At 52.1% G+C, this 17,083-nt stretch overlaps 1 protein-coding gene and 1 long non-coding RNA gene across 6 annotated transcripts in view; one reads left to right on the plus strand and one right to left on the minus strand.

Annotated features, from left to right (window-relative positions):
* ITPK1 (inositol-tetrakisphosphate 1-kinase) overlaps positions 1-17,083 on the plus strand; it is a 162,188-nt gene that overhangs the window by 70,441 nt on the left and 74,664 nt on the right. The gene's annotated exons all lie outside the window — the stretch shown is intronic.
* LOC147349107 (uncharacterized) lies at positions 12,218-14,094 on the minus strand. The gene is made up of 2 exons (XR_015149452.1): positions 13,965-14,094; positions 12,218-12,742 (listed from the first exon to the last, which is right to left on the minus strand). It is a non-coding gene; the product is annotated as an uncharacterized LOC147349107 (long non-coding RNA).

Genomic DNA, 17,083 nt, shown 5'->3' on the forward strand with positions numbered 1-17,083 from the left:
TGGTCGTTCACAATTCCAGAATGATGGAAGCAGAGGGCCCTGGGGGAGGGGAGAAGGTGCCCCGTGGGCTCAGAACTAGGGCTGGGGATGGTGTCTGCATGCCAGGCTCTCAGTCACCGACTGTCTCAGGGGCACAGTTGAGACCACAGAGCTGTAGGAAGGTGTACGTGGGCTCTAGGTAGGGGCTGTACAGGGGAGGCCCTGGGCAGCTCCCTGCAGGATCCTAGGCTGGTGCCAGGCCTGTCCCGCCAGGTCAAGAAGAGATTGTGGTTTGCACATGGCCCCCTGAGTCTTGATATGCTCCAGGAAGAGGCACCTGATTATAGCACCCCTGGCCTTAGGGTTTAAAGATCTTGGACATCCAGTCTGGTTTTAATCAGGGTACAGATAAGAAGAAATGGCCTCTCCCAGCCCGGGGTGCATGTTCCCCACTGGTGTGTCTTGTACTTTGCTCTTCCAGGTGGGTAGGGCTGGGTGGGTGGGGCTGCTGGCTGGTGTGGACCCAGGATGGCCTTTCCCCTGCTTGACAGGGTTGTGGGCAATTGCCTGGTGGTAGCAGCCCCAGAAGGAAGAATGGTCAGTGGGTTGAGCCATGCACGTGTTCAGTGTTTCCTGCTGTGACCGCAGGGAGCACATGGGCTTTTGTGACCTCCACCCCGACTTGTGTTGTGCTTTCCCGCTGACCTTCCTTCCTTCCGAAGTCCACCTTCCTGGGGACTTCCCTGGTGGTCCAGTGGCTGAGACTGTGCTCCCAGTGCGGGGGACCTAGGCTCAACCCCTGGGCAGGGAACTAGATCCCACATGCCGCAACTAAGATTCCACACTGTAGCTAAGACCTCGGTCTGTCAGTTCAGTCTCTAAGTATGTCCAACTCTTTGCGACCCCATGGACTGCAGCACGCCAGGCTCCCTGTCCATCACCAACTCCCGGAGTCCACCCAAACTCATGTCCATTGAGTCGGTTATGCCATCCAACCATCTCATCCTCTGTTGTCCCCTTCTCCTCCTGCTTTCAATCTTTCCCAGCATCAGGGTCTTTTCCAGTGAGTCAGTTCTTCGCACCCAGTGGCCAAAGTATTGGAGTTTCAGCTTCAGCATCAGTCCTTCCAATGAATATTCAGGACTGATTTCCTTTAGGATGGAGTGGTTGGATCTCCATCCTTTAGGATGGACTGGAAATCTCCTTCTCCAACATCACAGTTCAAAAGCATCAATTCTTGGGTGCTCAGCTTTCTTTTTGTTTGTTTCATTTATTTATTTTTGAGAACATATCACTGGCTTGTGTTATAGAGAATGCAGCCTTGGGAAAGACACTTGTGGATAAGGAAGCACCCAACCAAGGAGATGCCTACAACTTCATCTACTTTGACCTTTTTTGCTAATTTTTAGACATTTTTTAAAATTTAAATTTATTTATTTTAATTGGAGGCCAATTACTTTACAATATTGTATTGGTTTTGCCATACATCAACATGAATCCTCCACGGGTGTACACGTGCTCCCCATCCAGTTTTCTTTATAGTCCAACTCTCACATCCATCAGATCAGATCAGATCAGTCCCTCAGTCGTGTCCGACTCTTTGCGACCCCATGAATCGCAGCACGCCAGGCCTCCCTGTCCATCACCAACTCCCGGAGTTCACTGAGACCCACGTCCATCGAGTCGGTGATGCCATCCAGCCATCTCATCCTCTGTCGTCCCCTTCTCCTCCTGCCCCCAATCCCTCCCAGCATCAAAGTCTTTTCCAATGAGTCAACTCTTCGTATGAGGTGGCCAAAGTACTGGAGTTTCAGCTTTAGCATCATTCCTTCCAAAGAAATCCCAGGGCTGATCTCCTTCAGAATGGACTGGTTGGATCTCCATACAAGGTGCAAATAATGAATGTTAAGATAAATAAAATTAAGTCAGTTTAACCCCAAAAGTACAAATCATTTCCTGGACCTATGGGAAATGCGCTGGGCGTTTCTTGGGCAGCCTGCCTTGGAGGGGGGGTGCCTCCCAGTGTGGTTGGAGCTGGGGACACCAGTGTCTGCTCTCACCCATCCAGAGAGTGTTCAGCTTGGGGTCTGGGGAGCTGGGTGGAGAGGCGGTGGGTCTGCAGAGCAGGGCCCCTTCCAGAGAAGTTGCTGAGGGCAGAGGAGGTCCTGGAGGAGAAGTGAAAATGCCCCCTTTCCTTTTACCCCCCTCTTTGTGGATGGCAGTAGGGCAGCCCGTCCAGTGATACTGAGGCCACACACCAGCCTGGGCACTGCTGACCTTTTGTTGTGGTGGTGTCCCTGTGACCACAGGAGCTGTGTGCAAGAAGATGCCATAGCTGCCGATGGGGTTGGGCACAGATCAATGGTAGCCCAGGGAACTTACTGCAGAGCTTGGGGAACATCTTTTGGGGCTCAGTTCAGAGAAGAGTTGAGCAAGAAATAGGTCACAGTTACCAGGCATAGTTGCCGAACTTCTTATTTTCTGGCAGGACCAAGAAATGAGGCTTTCCACTAATTCCATTTCTTAGGTAGTAGCTTGGAGCTTTGTCTTCCCTTTGTCTTCCAAAAAGTGGTTTTACAGGTTTAACCATATATTCCACCCCTCTTTTCCTTTTAAAAAGAGAATGTATGGGATGCAGTTTAATTCTTTTTCTTATGTTTGTTGTTTTGTGTTGTTTAGTCACTAAGTCCTGTCTGACTCTTTGCTACCCTGTGGACTGTGGACTGCCAGGCTCCTCTGTTCATGGAATTTTCCATGGAGGGGGTGGCTATTTCCTTCTCCAGGGGATCTTCCCGACCCAGGGATCATTATTGTACAATTAGAAACAACCAGATGTTCAGTGATAGGGAGTTGGTGAAGTAAATGATGCTTTATTGGTCTTTAAATGACAGTGACTTAGAAGAACAGGTAATGCCATCAGAAAGCATTCGTTACAGTGTGCTTCATTAAAAAGTAAGATCCAAACCTGCTTATGTAGTATGATCCCAGTTTTGGGAAAATAGATCTAAAAATTGGAGGGATGTATACCAAAATAGAATCAGTTACCTCTGAAATCAAGGACGAATTTTCTGATGTGAATAAGTAACTTGGAACTTAAACATCTCTTACAACGAGCGGATATTAATTTCATCAGGAATTTGCGTTAGTTTACAGCCACACCTGGTAACTTTCTAGCCTGTCTGCTTTTTTTCTGTCTTCATGGTGGAACACTCTAGAATCTGAGCTTTTGGCAGGCAGAGGCTCCGCATCCCATTTGAGCTTCATGGGGTGCCAAGTGGCATTACTGTCTTGGACTTTCAGACCACACCCTTCTGGAAGTTGTGTGTGTGTGTGTGTGTGTGTGGCCTCGCCACCTCTAGCTGCTGTTCTTGAGTCCTAGACCTGGCTCCCTTGCCTGAAGGGACCGAGCCCAGAGGTGGCTGCAAAGTTCAGGGGGGTGTGTGTGCGTGTGTGTGTGTGTGTGTGTGTGTGGTTCCATTCTGGGGCTAGACAGAAGCCTGAGCTGGGCTTTCACCTGCAGCTGCCATTTCGTTCCAACATTGAGACCCAGCCTTTATGTTTCTTGAAATACCTTAAAGAATCCTTACTAAATTTTGAATTGTTAAGAGTCAATATGAGTTTGACCCCCAGCCGTGTCTGAAATAAAGGCAGATGTCCTCTCCCCGCCCACGCAGGCAGGTGGGGTCTGACCTCTGGGGTAAAGAAGTGCTCTGCATTTGTTTCCCTGTCATTCTTACCCTGCTGACCATGCAGCGGACACAGAGGTGGCGTTGTTTTGGGGCCAGGGGCTTGGCAGGGAGGTGTGCTGAGGTCGGGGGTGGCTTTGTGGCCCCCAGGGATTGGGACTGACTCAGCAGGACTCTGTCCCAGAGTAGGGAGCCACCCGGGAGCCAGGACCCGACCTCAGGGCCAGCCTTGTCCAAGAACAGCCCTGACAAGTGGGGTCACTTCCCGAGAAAAGGAGCGTGATTGGGTGGTGGAGGGTGGGGAGAGCGTCGAGTCATCACTGACCCGAGGGTTTTCCCACTCCCCAGCCATTCCCGCTGTGGTCTGGGCCTCGCCCCTGGCAGGTACAGCCTTGTTTTTCCTTTGTGGCCGCCTTGCTCCAGTAGCTGCCCATCTCTCCCAGCTCCCCTGGCTCTCTTCCGGGGAGATTTTTCTTAGCATGTCCCTGTTCTGAGCTGTCCTCCCCCTGCCCCTTGGTGCTGAGATGAGTGGGAGAGAAGGCAGCTCATGATTTTGGTCGTGATCCCAGACCAGAGAGAATAGGGTCAGTGTTCTCAGGCATTGGGTCTGAACATGGGGGTGTTGGCAGGGGAGGGGGGTAGTACAGAGCTGGACAGGGAGCCCTCCACTGCAGAGTTGGGGCTGAACCTGAGAGGTCATACCGCTCCCTCTCCAGGTGGTGGGGGCTCAGTGACCTGTTGGGGAGGAGGGGGCCAGTGGTGAATGGAACAAGTTTGGAGGGTCAGATGGGCCTTGCGATGCCCCCCGACCCCGCCCCCACCCTGCCGAGCAGCATCTCCAAGGAAGTCGTGTTTATTAATTATTGGCAATGTCAGAAGAGCATGTAATCAGCTGCTTAAAGAGGAACCTGAGCTCCATTTCTGTTCTCTCTGTGACTTTGAGTTTATTTTAAACCTCAGCGAGACGGTTGCAGCTTTTCTCACTGTGGCCTTGACCACGCGCCCTTTGACCCAGCAGTCCTCTGCACCCCACCGGTGTCCTGGGGCAGGGCTTCCAGCGGGATGGGGACAGTGTCCGTCTTGTGACCTGTTGGCTCCCTGCGGCCTGCCAGGTTGCTGATGGTGAGCTCCTTGGGGAGGGGGCAGATCTCACTGATTTCATGATCGAGGCTTGGGGAAGGGGTGGCCTCGGTGAACACCCCCTGCCCCCCATCTCCATTCTCTCTTAGGAGGGTCCTTGGGACCCAGAGAACCATGAACTAGTCATCAGATGCTCAGGTCAAGGCTGGGAAGGGACAGACACCTGGCACCAAAGGCCTGTTCCCCCCAGATTTTGTCTGGGACACCCAGGCCCACGGTTCAGTGCCATGGGCCCCTGGCCCGTAGGGACCCCTGGCCGGGCCGTGCTCTGGATCCTGGCGTTGAGGTCCCAGGCTGACCTGGGTGAACCCTGGCTCTGCTGTCTTCTAGCACCAAGGAGGGCGAGCCGGGTGTGGTGGGGTGCTGGGGGCGCCAGTTACTGCTCAGCCAGAGATTATCGCTGTCCTGGGCGGCCTCCGTGGTACCTAGTAGACCACTGATTCCCACTCCTGGTGTCAAGGTCAACTGTGCCGGTTTCTGCTTCATCCCCTTTTCTGACGACCCTGCTCTGCACCCTCTGTCTGAGGCAGCACCACCTCAGCCAGCCACTGACCTCCCATTCCTCCTGGACTCAAGGTGCAGGCTTTCCGTAGCCCTGTGGTCTGCACTGCTGGTTTGGGACTCCTTGGTACACGTGTGCAGGTATGCACCCCCAGGTCTGCCTTCATGGCTCAGCTCACCAGCCTCCTCCTCTGAGTGGACTTCCTGAGCGCCCCCTTGAATGACCGCATCTTCCTTGGCGTCCCTGCCACACTCTTGGTCAGTCTGGAAGAGCTGCTGTTCTCATCCTCCTCACGGCCCCCTGGCGACCGCGTCTGCCCCCAAGGGCCCTCCCCGCTGCCCTGGCGTGGGCTCTGGGGCACACACGCCAAGTGCCCGGTTCCTGTGTGTTGATTGAACGATGGTGAAGTGGCCTGAGCAGGTCCCAGGGATCAGTGAGCAGATGAGACAGGGGGTGATGCTTAGAGGCAAGCAGGGCGAGCAGAGGTGAGCAGGGCATTGTCCTGGGAGACCTAAGGCCCAGGGGAGCTGGGCGTGTGCTCTCCCTGGACCGGCCTGTAGGCTATGGGCCCTCAGAGAACCAGCCCCTCAGCACTGCCCAGACTGGGGTGGGGAGGGAAAGGCCGGCGGAGGAGCTGCCGGGCCTAAGGGGTGAGGGGTTTGCAGGAGGGCGGGGATGTCCAGGCAGAAGTGTGAGGGCCCCGTGGTGAGGGCCTGCCGCGCCTGTGTTGGAGCCGTTCAGCCTCCTCTGCTGCAGGTGTGACTTGTCCTCTATCCTGGGTAAGCCCGCTCCTAATGGCTGTTGCCTCACTTTCTGACTTGACCTTGCTGAGCGGGTCAGCTTGCATCCATTCAGGCAGCACGGACACTCGCCAGGTCCCCCCCACCCCCACATACACACAGATGACCAGGACACACCTGCTTTCTGAGGGGAAGCAGAGTAGACAGATCCTCCCCACCCAGGACAGTCAGAGATGTGGCAGAGCCCACCTTTCCAGAGTCCATTCCTGGCGGAAGGTTCTGGAAATGCACACAGATAAATGAGCAGAGGCACAGCTAGGCAGAGGGACCAGAGTCACCTTCTGAGGACGCTTGTCGGCTCCCCAGAGGGAAGGAGTTTTCTGGGTCAGGATCAAGGAACTCAGGAGTCTCCTTGGCTTCTAGGACATCCCGCTGCTTCGCCTGTGGGGTATTCCAGAATCTCCCCCTCCTGCAGCGAGGGAGGGGTGGTTGCCATAGGAACTGCTGGATCTCCCTCCTGCATCAGTCAGCCTCTAGGGCAGGATGCTGAGGGAAGACACTGCGACGAGGTGTTGGATCAGAGGCTTGGAGGGATCCGTGGGCAGAATATTAGATCATGTTGGGGGGCTCACACCTTGTTTGGGGGCCTGAGACCCTGACGTCAGAGCCCACTCTTTTCTCCCCACTCCTGGCTTTGGAGAAAGTCTGGGGCCGGCACCCCCTACCCCCTTGCTTGATGGGAATCTGTCCTTTGTGCACATCCCCACCCCATCCTCAATCCCTGGCCACTAGGTCACGGCACAGTCCTGCTTCCTCCCTCCCTGCTCCATCACACACACACACACACACACACACACACACACACACACTCCCTTACATTACAAACCCTCCCTGGCTCATGAGTCCGTTGAACTGCAAGGAGATCAAACCAGTCAATCCTAAAGGAAATCAACCCTGACTGCTCAACGGAAGGACTGATGCTGAAGCTGAAGCTTCAGTACTTTGGCCACCTGATGAGAAGAGCCAACTCATTGGAAAAGACCCTGATACTGGGAAAGATTGAAGGCAGGAGGAGAAGGGGATGAGATGGCAGAGGATGAGATGCTTGGATGACATCACTGACTCAATGGACATGAGTTCGAGCAAACTCTGGGAGATAGTGAAGGACAGGGAAGCCTGGTGTGCTGCAGTCCATAGGATCGCAGAGTTGGATACCGCTTAGTGACTGAACAACTGGCTCCTGAGGCCCCTGGGGATCTGTGTGACCTCTTTCCAGCTTTTCCTCTGTCCCCAGGCTCTCTGACCTGGGCCCCTTCACACACTGACCCAGGGCCCCCTGCTCAGGATGGCTTCTGATGTGGCCTCTGCCCTGACAAAGCTCACTCTCTTTCGGTCACACCTCCCCACCCCCACCTCTCCTGATCTGATCCCTTGCACGGCCCTGCACTCCTGCCCTGTCTACCCCTGTTGTCACTGGGTCCTGATTCCCGGTTCATTTTCTCTCTGCTCTCGGCTTTGGTCCTTATGCCGGGACCCAGCAATGGACCAGGCCCAGAGGAGATGCTGGGAGATGTTTGATGGGCACAGTGGCCCCTGTGTGCTTCTGTGAGTCATATGAGACTCTTTGTGACCCCGTGGACTGTAGCCTGCCAGACTCCTCTCTCTGTGCGATTTCCCAGGGAAGAATAGTGGGAGAAGAGTGGGTTGCCATTTCCTCCTCCAGGGATCTTCCCAACCTAGGGATCAAACCCACGTCTCCTGTGTTGGCAGGTGGGTTCTTTACCTCTGTGCCACCTGGGAAGCCCAGGCTTCTATGTGGAACATTTATAAAAGCTCCTGCTAAGATGAGAAAAAGGAACTGTGCATTAGGTTTGGCAATCCCATGAGTAGATACAAGGCTGTTCCTTCCAGTTCCTCTGAGGTGCAACTGTGCTAACACAGTCTGAGCTCGATGTCACTTCCTCCGGGATCTTCCTGAACCTGGTCACCACACCCCCAAGTTTCGTGTGGGGGACCCTCGGGTTCCCCCCTCACCTCTAGGACCGCAGGAATCCTAGAGTCCACTTAGTCACCGACCTCTGAGCAGAAGTTGTGATAGTACATTTGCATTTGCTGATTTAATCTGTAAACCCCGGGGAAAAACCCACCGGGGATTTCATTCCTCGGCCCGCCTCAGAGAGCAGCGCCTTTGCGTGCTGGTGGGCGTTCCCACCTCCCTGCTTTCTCTCTGAGTCCCTGGGTGTCTCTGCGTTAAGGCCTCCCGAGCGCCTCTGAGCAGCTGGTGACCACAGTGAGATGGAACCGCCAGGCCCTTTGTGGAAGGCCCGGGTCCAGGCCCACCCCCACACAGGAGGGCTGGCTGCGCAGGCTGGTGAGCTGCCGCGTCACCCACCACTGTTACTCATTGACCCGAGCTTAAAAACAGTGCTCAGGGCCATCGAGTAAGTGCATTGCAGTCTCCCCATCAAGGTCACCATGTGCCCCTCGGGACACTGCTCATCACAAGCGCATCAAGCTGCCCCTCACGCGTGGCCCTTGGGGACTTCTTAACATCGCACAGAGGGGGCTGGTGGATGTGTTGGTTGGGATGTCCCGTGGTGGTTTAGTCAGGTTTCTACATTTCTGTGACCTGGCATTATTCTCAGAGCTCTCCAAGCCAGTTCAGGAAGGGTTCCAGCGCCAGCGTCTCCCTTTGTCTCTCACCAGTGCACACGAGTGTTTTATGTATACATGTATGTAGCTGCACCTGGTCTTCGTTGCCGCATGCGGGGTCTACTTCCCTGACCAGGGACTGAACCCTGGGCTTCTGCCTTGGGAGCGCAGTGTCTTAGCCACCAGACCAACAGGGAAGTTACCACATAAGCATTTAAAAATACCTGAGCCCTGCGCCAAAGACGCCAGTTTGACTTGACACAACCCAGCTCCTTTTCAAGCAATTTGGAATACTGAACTTTTCTTTTTCATGGGATGTGTTTAATTTTTTAAAAAACTCCATTAATATTATATCAAATACCAGTTTGAAAACTGCCTCGAGGAATAGGAATGCTCTCTGGGCTGGAAATAAATGACCGTAGAAAGGGAACTGCTTCAGGGCTTGAAAAATAATCTTTGCAGGCTTTGTAGAAGTTTGACTCAAAGTTTTCCTTCCTTATTGTTAAGAAGGATGCACAAAGAAGATGTATTTTTGGCTTGGAGAGTTCTTAGCCACTTGTGACTTGGCTTCCAGTTGTCATTCCGGGAGGAACGTGGAGATAAAAGCAACATTGAGATGTGTTTTCCATTGTCAGCAGGGAAAAAATCCTCCAGGCCCGGGAGCCAGGGCTGTGCAGGGAGGGAGGGAGCCTGGCTTGGGGATCCCAGCTGGGCTGGGCAGCCAGTCTCATGCCACCAGCTCTAGATGCCCACCTTGGGGTTTCATATTAAAGACGGGGCCCTGGAGCTTCCCTGGTGGTCCAGTGGTTAAGATTTCACCTTCCAATGCAGGAGGTGTGGGTTCAATCCTTGGTCTGGGAGTTAAGATCCCACATGCCTCCTGGCCAAAAAAACAGAACTGAAAACAGAAGCAGCATTGTAACAAATTCAATAAAGACTTAAAAAATAGTCCACATTAAAAAAAAAAAATCTTTAAAATGATACAAGTGAACTTACTTACAAAACGGAAAGAAACTCACAGAATGAACCCATGGTTGCTGGTGGGGAAGGATGGGAGGAACGATAGTCAGGGAGCTTGGGGTGGATGTACACACTGCTATATTTAAAATGGATAACAAGGTCCTATTGTATAGCACGTGAACTTTGCTCACTGTCATGCAGCAGCCTGGATGGGAGGGGACTTTGGGGGACAATCGATACATGTATATATACGGCTGAGTCCCTTTGCTGATAACCTGAAACTCTTACAACACTGTTTGTTAATGGGCCATTCCCCAATACAAAGTAAAAAGTTAAAAAAAAAAAACGTAGGAAAACAAAGACAGGGCCGCCAGGTTACAGACAAGGAGAGTGACGGCCCGTGTCACCTGGCCAGTCAGTGCCAGGTTCCTGAGCTGCCCTCTTCAGAGCATCCTGGTTTTGGAAGTTCTTTCTTAAGCCAGCTATTTGGTGAGGCCATAGAAATGACAACTGGACATATTAAGTGCTTACAACATGTATGAGGTGGGGCACTGACACCTCATACGTATTAACGTCCAGAGTGGTATCTTCAGAGAGATCTGAGACCTGACTCCCTGCCCAGCGCCCTCCAGGGGCTTCCCCTCCCCCAGGGGACATCTTCCCAACTCCTTCCCGCCCTTGGAGGCTCTGCACAACCTGCCCCATGTCCTTGTCACCCTTTCCTGGGACCCACTGAACGCAGCCTGTGCTGGGGGGCCCCCCCTCGGCTTTCCCCGTTCCTTCTTCTTGGTCGGGTCTCGGCTCAGATGGTGCGTCCTCAGGCCTCACATGAGTTCCTTGGCTGCCAAAATGAATTCAGGACTGTGCGGCTTACACAACAAACGTATTGTCTCCCAGCTCTGGAGGCTGGAAATCGAGACCAGAGTGTCGGCGGGGTTGGTTCCTTCTGAGGCTGTGAGCAAGGGTCTGCCGCAGGCCCCTCTCCTCACTTCCGTGTGGCTGGTGATCTTCGGCGTCCTACGCTGGTAGGTGCAGCACCGTGACCTCCGCCTTCATCTTCACATGACTTTCTCCCTCGTGTGTCAGCACCCAGATTTCTCCTTTTTATAATGATGCCAGTCATGTGGGGTTAGGGGCCCACCTTACTCCTGTATGATGTCCATTTAACGAGTTACATCTGCAGTGACCCCATTCCCAAATAAGGTCACGTTCTACGGTACTGAGGGTCAGGACTTCCGTGTGACCTATTTGTGAAAGTGAGAGTCGCTCAGTTGTGTCTGATCTTTGCGACTCCATGAACTATACAGTCCATGGAATTCTCTAGGCCAGGATACTGGAGTGGGAAGTCTTTCCCTTCTCCAGGGGATCTTCCCAACCCAGGGACCGAACCCAGGTCTCCTGCGTTGCAGGCAGATTCTTTACCAGCTGAGCCACAAGGGAAGCCCTGTAAGCTGTTTGGGGGGACAAAATTCAACTCATAATGGGTTTTCTCTGCTGAGTGCCCCGCCCCGCCCCACCCCCCGCATCATGCTCTCTACACTGATTTTATTCATGTTGTGATGCTTTATTTGTTTATTGTCTGTCTTCCCCCATGAGAATATGAGGTCTTGAGACAGGGACCTTGGCCATCTCGTCCACTGCTGTCTCTTCAGCGCTTGAGCAAAGCCAGGCACAGAGCGTCCACTCACAGGAACTGCTGAGTGAGTGCTCTGCCAGATGCAGGGGTGGGTGGGTGAGAGGAGGAGTGGGTGGCTGAAAATACAGCCTGCAAAGCAGGTACTCTCGTCATCCCCACTCACCACCCCCGCATGCTGAGATATCGAGAAAACAAGACCAGAATAAAGAGCAGTCTTTTGTGTCGGGTTCGTGAAGCAGTGGTGGTTTCTCTTCTATTTAAATCTTAAAAGAGCAGAAGCACAGATCAGTGTTACCACCTTCTAGATGTGTTGAGGGTTTGTCAGATGAGACACACCTCAGCCCATTTGCTTCTGCACCTCCTGCGGTCCTGTTATGCTCCCTGCAGACGCTCACCCATGTGGCCCACGGGGTGCCGTGCTCTCACACCTCCTTCACCTCGTTGGCCTCACATATTGCGTGCAGGATGTGCACCACGCTTTGGGTATCGACTTCAAGTTTACCATCTAGAAGGGAAGTTGGGGTCCAGGTCAGTTCACGCTTGATCTAAAATTCTCAGTAGGAAGTGCAGGGAGGAAGCTGAGAGCCAACGTGTGTATAGGGTGGGTGGGGAAGGGTCTGGAAGAGGGGCGGTGGCATTTGAATTCAGCTGGCTGGGAAGCTCAGATGGAGCGCCTCGCTTTATCTCAGCCCAGGCTTTAGCTTTGGGAAGGTCAAGGGAAGTAAATGGGAGCCTCTGTGGGGGGACTGTTGTCCCTGTATCTCTTTTCCTCATTTACCCTCTTGGATTTGTCACACGAGTGTATGTTCCTCGGTTCTTTGTCTCGTCACAACAAAGATTTGGAGCAACGGACATTAAAGCCCTCGGCGCGTCACAGCTCTCGGGTCTTGGACAAACCGTGCTACAGCTCTTAGGCAAATCAGTGTTACAGCTCTAATTTATTTAGAAGATAGCTGGAGAGTGAGAGAGAGAGAGAGAAAGAAAAGAGCGCACGCATGCGGAAGAGAGGGTCCGTGAGAAAGCGCTTTGGCCCCTCCTTTTATATGTTTTTCCTCCACCTGGGCCTGCCCTATGCAAATTGGGCTTAGCCAGGAGTGCTGTTTGTTCTGTTTGTTCTGCCTGAAGTCTTCACTCTGGTCCTCGGACCTTCCTTTGACCTTCCTTGTCTTTTAGCCACCGCCATTTTGGACTCCTTTTCCCTTTTCTACCTACCTAACATTCTCCCCTCAAGAGATGGGAGGCCCAATTCTTTGGGAATAGGGGCATCGAGGTCTTTCTGGCTACTTCCTGCTGAACTGGGGTGGCGAGGGGTATTGGGCCTCCCCCTCTTGCTAGTCTCAATCCTCAGAGTCCTTATAGCGGTGTCCAAGGGTGTGTGATATTTTCCGTGGTCAGCTGTAGTTTTATATCTTTGTTGAACTGGCACTGCATGTTGTAGCTGGTTGAGCTGGGCAGAGACAAAACAGGTTAGACAATTGACAGTACCTGGAATAATCATAGGCATCATCAATATAGCATAACAAGGACTAGTAGGGACATTGGTCAATTTTAAATTCACATCGCCAGGATAGCTCAAGTCCCTCCTTGTTCATGGATCCAAAGATCTATCTCCTGTCCGTCTTGGAGTACAGTCTCTGTCAAGCTGTGTTGGCTCCTTAGAGTTATCCTGAGAAATCTTATCCCCAGAAACCAGATTTTGGGGGTGTTCATTAGAATGGCACTCATTGGTAGTTCTGAATAGGTATCTGAGATCTCCCAGGGGCTCACAGGTATATCGAGTGTCCTCTTCTGTTTTCTTAGCCTTCTCAGTCTGGGTGGGAAAGCCTTCAATCCATCCTGAGAATGTATCTATCATAACTAATAGGTATTTATATCCTTGACAAACTGGCATCTGGGTGAAGTCCATCTGCCAGTCCTCTCCTGGGTAGGCCCCACGTTGTTGGACGGGCTGGGCCAGCTGTGGTCTTCGAGCTCCTTGGGGGTTGTTTAATTGGCAAGTGGGACAAGAGACCACCTGTCTTATAGTTGTTTGGAAGCCTGTTCCTCTGAAGGACCTTTCTAGTAATCTTTGGAGGGCCTTTTCTCCTAAATGAGTAGTGGCATGTAAGGAGTTAACCAACTCCCATTGGAGGTTTCCAGGCAGAAAAAGGAGTCCCTCCTTTTGGAACCACTCCATATGATCTTCTTGAAAGTCCTCGCTCTTAGCTTTAAGAGTCTCACCTTCAGTATATGAAGGCGTTTCTGGCAAATTAGTCTGTGGAACTAAGGTGGCAATCCCAATTAGGTCATGGTTCTGTAATGTTGCAATCTTACCTGCCTGATCAGCTGCTTGGTTCCCTCATGCCACTTCTGTGTTCCCTTTTTGGTGTCCTTTACAGTGGGAGACTGAAACCTCAGTGGGCAGATGGACTACCCCCAAGAATTGAAGAATCTGATCACCATATTTGATTGGAGACCCTTGAGTGGTCAAGTGGCCCCTTTCTTTCCAAACAGCCGCATGTGCATGTAGCACCAGAAAGGCATACTTGGAGTCAGTGTAAATGGCTATTCTTTTTCCTTTTCCCAGCTCTAAAGCTTGAGTCAGGGCTATGAGCTCAGCTAATTGGGCTGAAGTACCTGATGGCAGAGACTTAGCCTCTATGGTCTCAAAATTGGAGACTACTGCATACCCGGCTCTTCTTTTTCCATCCAAGACAAAGCTGCTCCCATCAGTGTGCCAGATTTCCTCAGGATTGGTCAGAGGATCTTCTGACAATCCCTCTCGGGGTTTTGTCCAGTGGTCCAAGGTTTCTAGACAAGAGTGAAACGGGAGACAGCCCTCGGGGGTAGGTAGGAGGGTGGCTGGGTTAAGAACCTCACAAGGGGATATAATGAGGCCTGGATTTTCCATCAGCATTACTTGATATCTGAGGATTCTTTGATCAGACATCCATAAATGGCCTCTCCCATTTAGGAGTTGTTTTATTTGGTGGCTGGTAAAAATAGTTTGCCCCCAAAGGAGAGTTTTAAAGCATCTTCTATCATGATTGCAATAGCTGCAAGATTTTGAAGGCAGGGGGGCCAACCTCGGGAAGTTGGATCGAGCCTCTTGGATAAGTAAGCTACAGGCTGGGGCTCAGATCCCAACCTTTGAGTTAACACTCCCAAGGCTGTTCCCTCTCTTTCATGGACATAAAGTTGGAATGCTTTTTCTGGGTCTGGCAACCTCAAGGCAGGTAGGTGCCTGAGTTAAGGCCTGTTTTAGTGTAGCCTCTGCCTGCTTTTGAGGAGTTCCCCACATCAGTGGGATTGAATCATCTCGTCCCTTTAAGCTTTCATATAAGGGTTGGGCAATTAGACCATAGTTGGGTATCCAGATTCTACAATACCAGTTAGCCCCAGGAAAGCTCGCAATTGTTTTCGAGTCGTGGGGGAGGGCAACTGGAGGATTCCTTGTACCCGATAGGAGGACAGCCTCCTGGACCCATGTGTAATCTGAACTCCCAGATAAGTGACCTTTGTCTCAACCATCTGTGCCTTAGCACGGGAGACTTTCTCATCTGGAGAGCAGATTAGTAGGTCATCTACGTATTGTAATATTTTCCCATTAGGTCCCAGGTCCAGATCTAGGAGATCTCGGCTAAGGGCCTGTCCAAACAGGTGGGGGCTATCTCTGAACCCCTGAGGTAATACTGTCCAAGTCATCTGTTGGTGTTTTTCTCCTGGGGCCTCCCACTCAAAGGCAAAAAGGTATTGGGATTCTTTAGCCAGTGGTATGCAAAAAAATGCACCTTTGAGATCCAAGACTGTAAACCACTTGGCACTGGGTGGGATTTCTCCCAAGATTACATAGGGATTGGGTACTGTGGGATGGAGGGGGACTACAGCTTCATTTATGATCCGGAGATCTTGAACCAGTCGCCAGGTTCCATCTTTTTTCTTTACTGAGAGGATTGGGGTGTTACATGGCAAACTGGTGGGGACCAATAGCCCACAAGCAAGGAATTTATTTATTAAAGGCTATAGTCCCTCCCGAGCCTCTCTTTTGAGAGGATATTGTCTCCGGTTAGGAAACCGAGTGGGATCTCGGAGGACAATGGTGACTGGTTCAGCTTGGTGGGCTCGCCCAGGAATCCCCTGGTCCCACACCTGGGGGTTAATTTTGTCTTCCCATAGTTTTTGGTCCCTCTCTATTGAAGGTGTAACGGGTCCTTCAGTAGTAACCAGGAGCTGTAGAGCTCTAGGGCTGAAAAGCTTCCCATCACAAGGGTGGTCCCCAGTTTAGTGAGTATATCTCTTCCCAATAAGGGGGTAGGACACTCAGGGACCACCAGAAACTGGTGGGAAAATATTTGTCCATCCCAGCAACAAAGAAGTGCTCGGGTGAATCTTTTAGTAGTTGCTTTTCCTGTAGCACCCAAAATGGTACAGGTTTGGGAGGAGAAGGCTTGATCCAGGAGATCAAGACAGAGTAGGTAGCCCCTGTGTCAACCAAGCAATTCTCGGACCTACCAGCCATATCCAGTTACACCCTTGGCTCCAGCCCCGTGATGGTTATCTGTGACAGGCGGGCTGGCTGGAGCGGGCCGCTTCAGTCCTCTTGAACCATCGTGAGGGTAGGCTTGGCGCTTGACCTTGAGGCTCTTGGGTCCCGAGGGCAGAGTGCTGCCCAGTGTCCCAGTTGATGACATTTGTGGCAAGCCATTCTAGGAGACTTGTCACGGTTTGGACACTCTTTGGCCCAGTGCCCCGCCTGTCTACAGATCAGGCATCTGTCTCGTGCCTTGTCCCTCAAGGACTCGGGGTTTGCCATAGGGCTTCTCTGGAGGGCGGCCAGCATCTGGGCATGCCTTGTCTCTTTCTTTCTCTCCTTCTCCTGGGCCTTGGCCTCCTTCTCCTGTTCTCTGTTATAAAAGGTATTGGTGGCTGTCTGGACCATCTCATCTAAAGAGGCAGCAGAGTCCTGCTGTTGTAGCTGCTGTAACTTAATTCTGATATCTGATGCACATTGGGACAGGAATTTGTCCTTTAAAATCACCTGTCCCTCGTAAGAGTCTAAGTCCAGGTTGGTAAACTTTTGGAGTGCCTCTTTTAGCCTCTCCAGAAAGGCAATGGGGTTCTCATTGGACTCCTGAGTTATTGCTGAGACTGGGCACAGTCCCACAAGTAATAGGCTTTTTTATGTTTCCATGGGTGGACTTCCTTAGGGGTGAGTCTTTCTGAAGCTTATCCTACCCAGAACGGTTGCAACCTGAGAGCCAGGCATCCCCGGGTCAGGGTGCAGATCCCCAGGCAGGTTGAGGCGTGACAGCCTCCTAGAGATCGAATCCCCGGGCAGGTCAAGGCGTGACGGCCTCCTGAGGATTGGGTCCCTGGGCAGGTCGAGGTGTGATGACCTCCTGGGACCCCTGGGACTAGAGGATCCCCGAGCAGGTTGAGACGTGACAACCTTTTGAAGACCGATCCCTAGGCAGGTCAAGGCGTGATGACCTCCTGGGACCCCCGGACTGGAGTTTGGGCATCCCCAAGATCTCCAGTGTGACCAGTATTGGGTAGGATTAGGGGGTTGGATATTATAGAGTATTTCCCTCCCAAGGCCAACTATTTTCTGGTTGTCTCTCCAGAAGATTGTAGAGGCAAACTTGTGGGTCTGGATGGGGCTTAGGAAAAGAGTATTAAATAGGAGGGAAGGGGGCAGAGCACAACCTTTGAAAGAATGACATAGCACAAGGGTATAATGTAAACCAGTTAAAATCAGTTGGGTCCAAGATGACAAGTCAAATTCAAGTAAACCTTAATCCCCAATCTA

Source organism: Bos grunniens, chromosome 21 (genome assembly GCF_055505025.1).
Source record: "Bos grunniens cultivar Pamir isolate PY7600 chromosome 21, Bosgru_T2T1.0, whole genome shotgun sequence".
Taxonomy (NCBI): domain Eukaryota; kingdom Metazoa; phylum Chordata; class Mammalia; order Artiodactyla; family Bovidae; genus Bos; species Bos grunniens.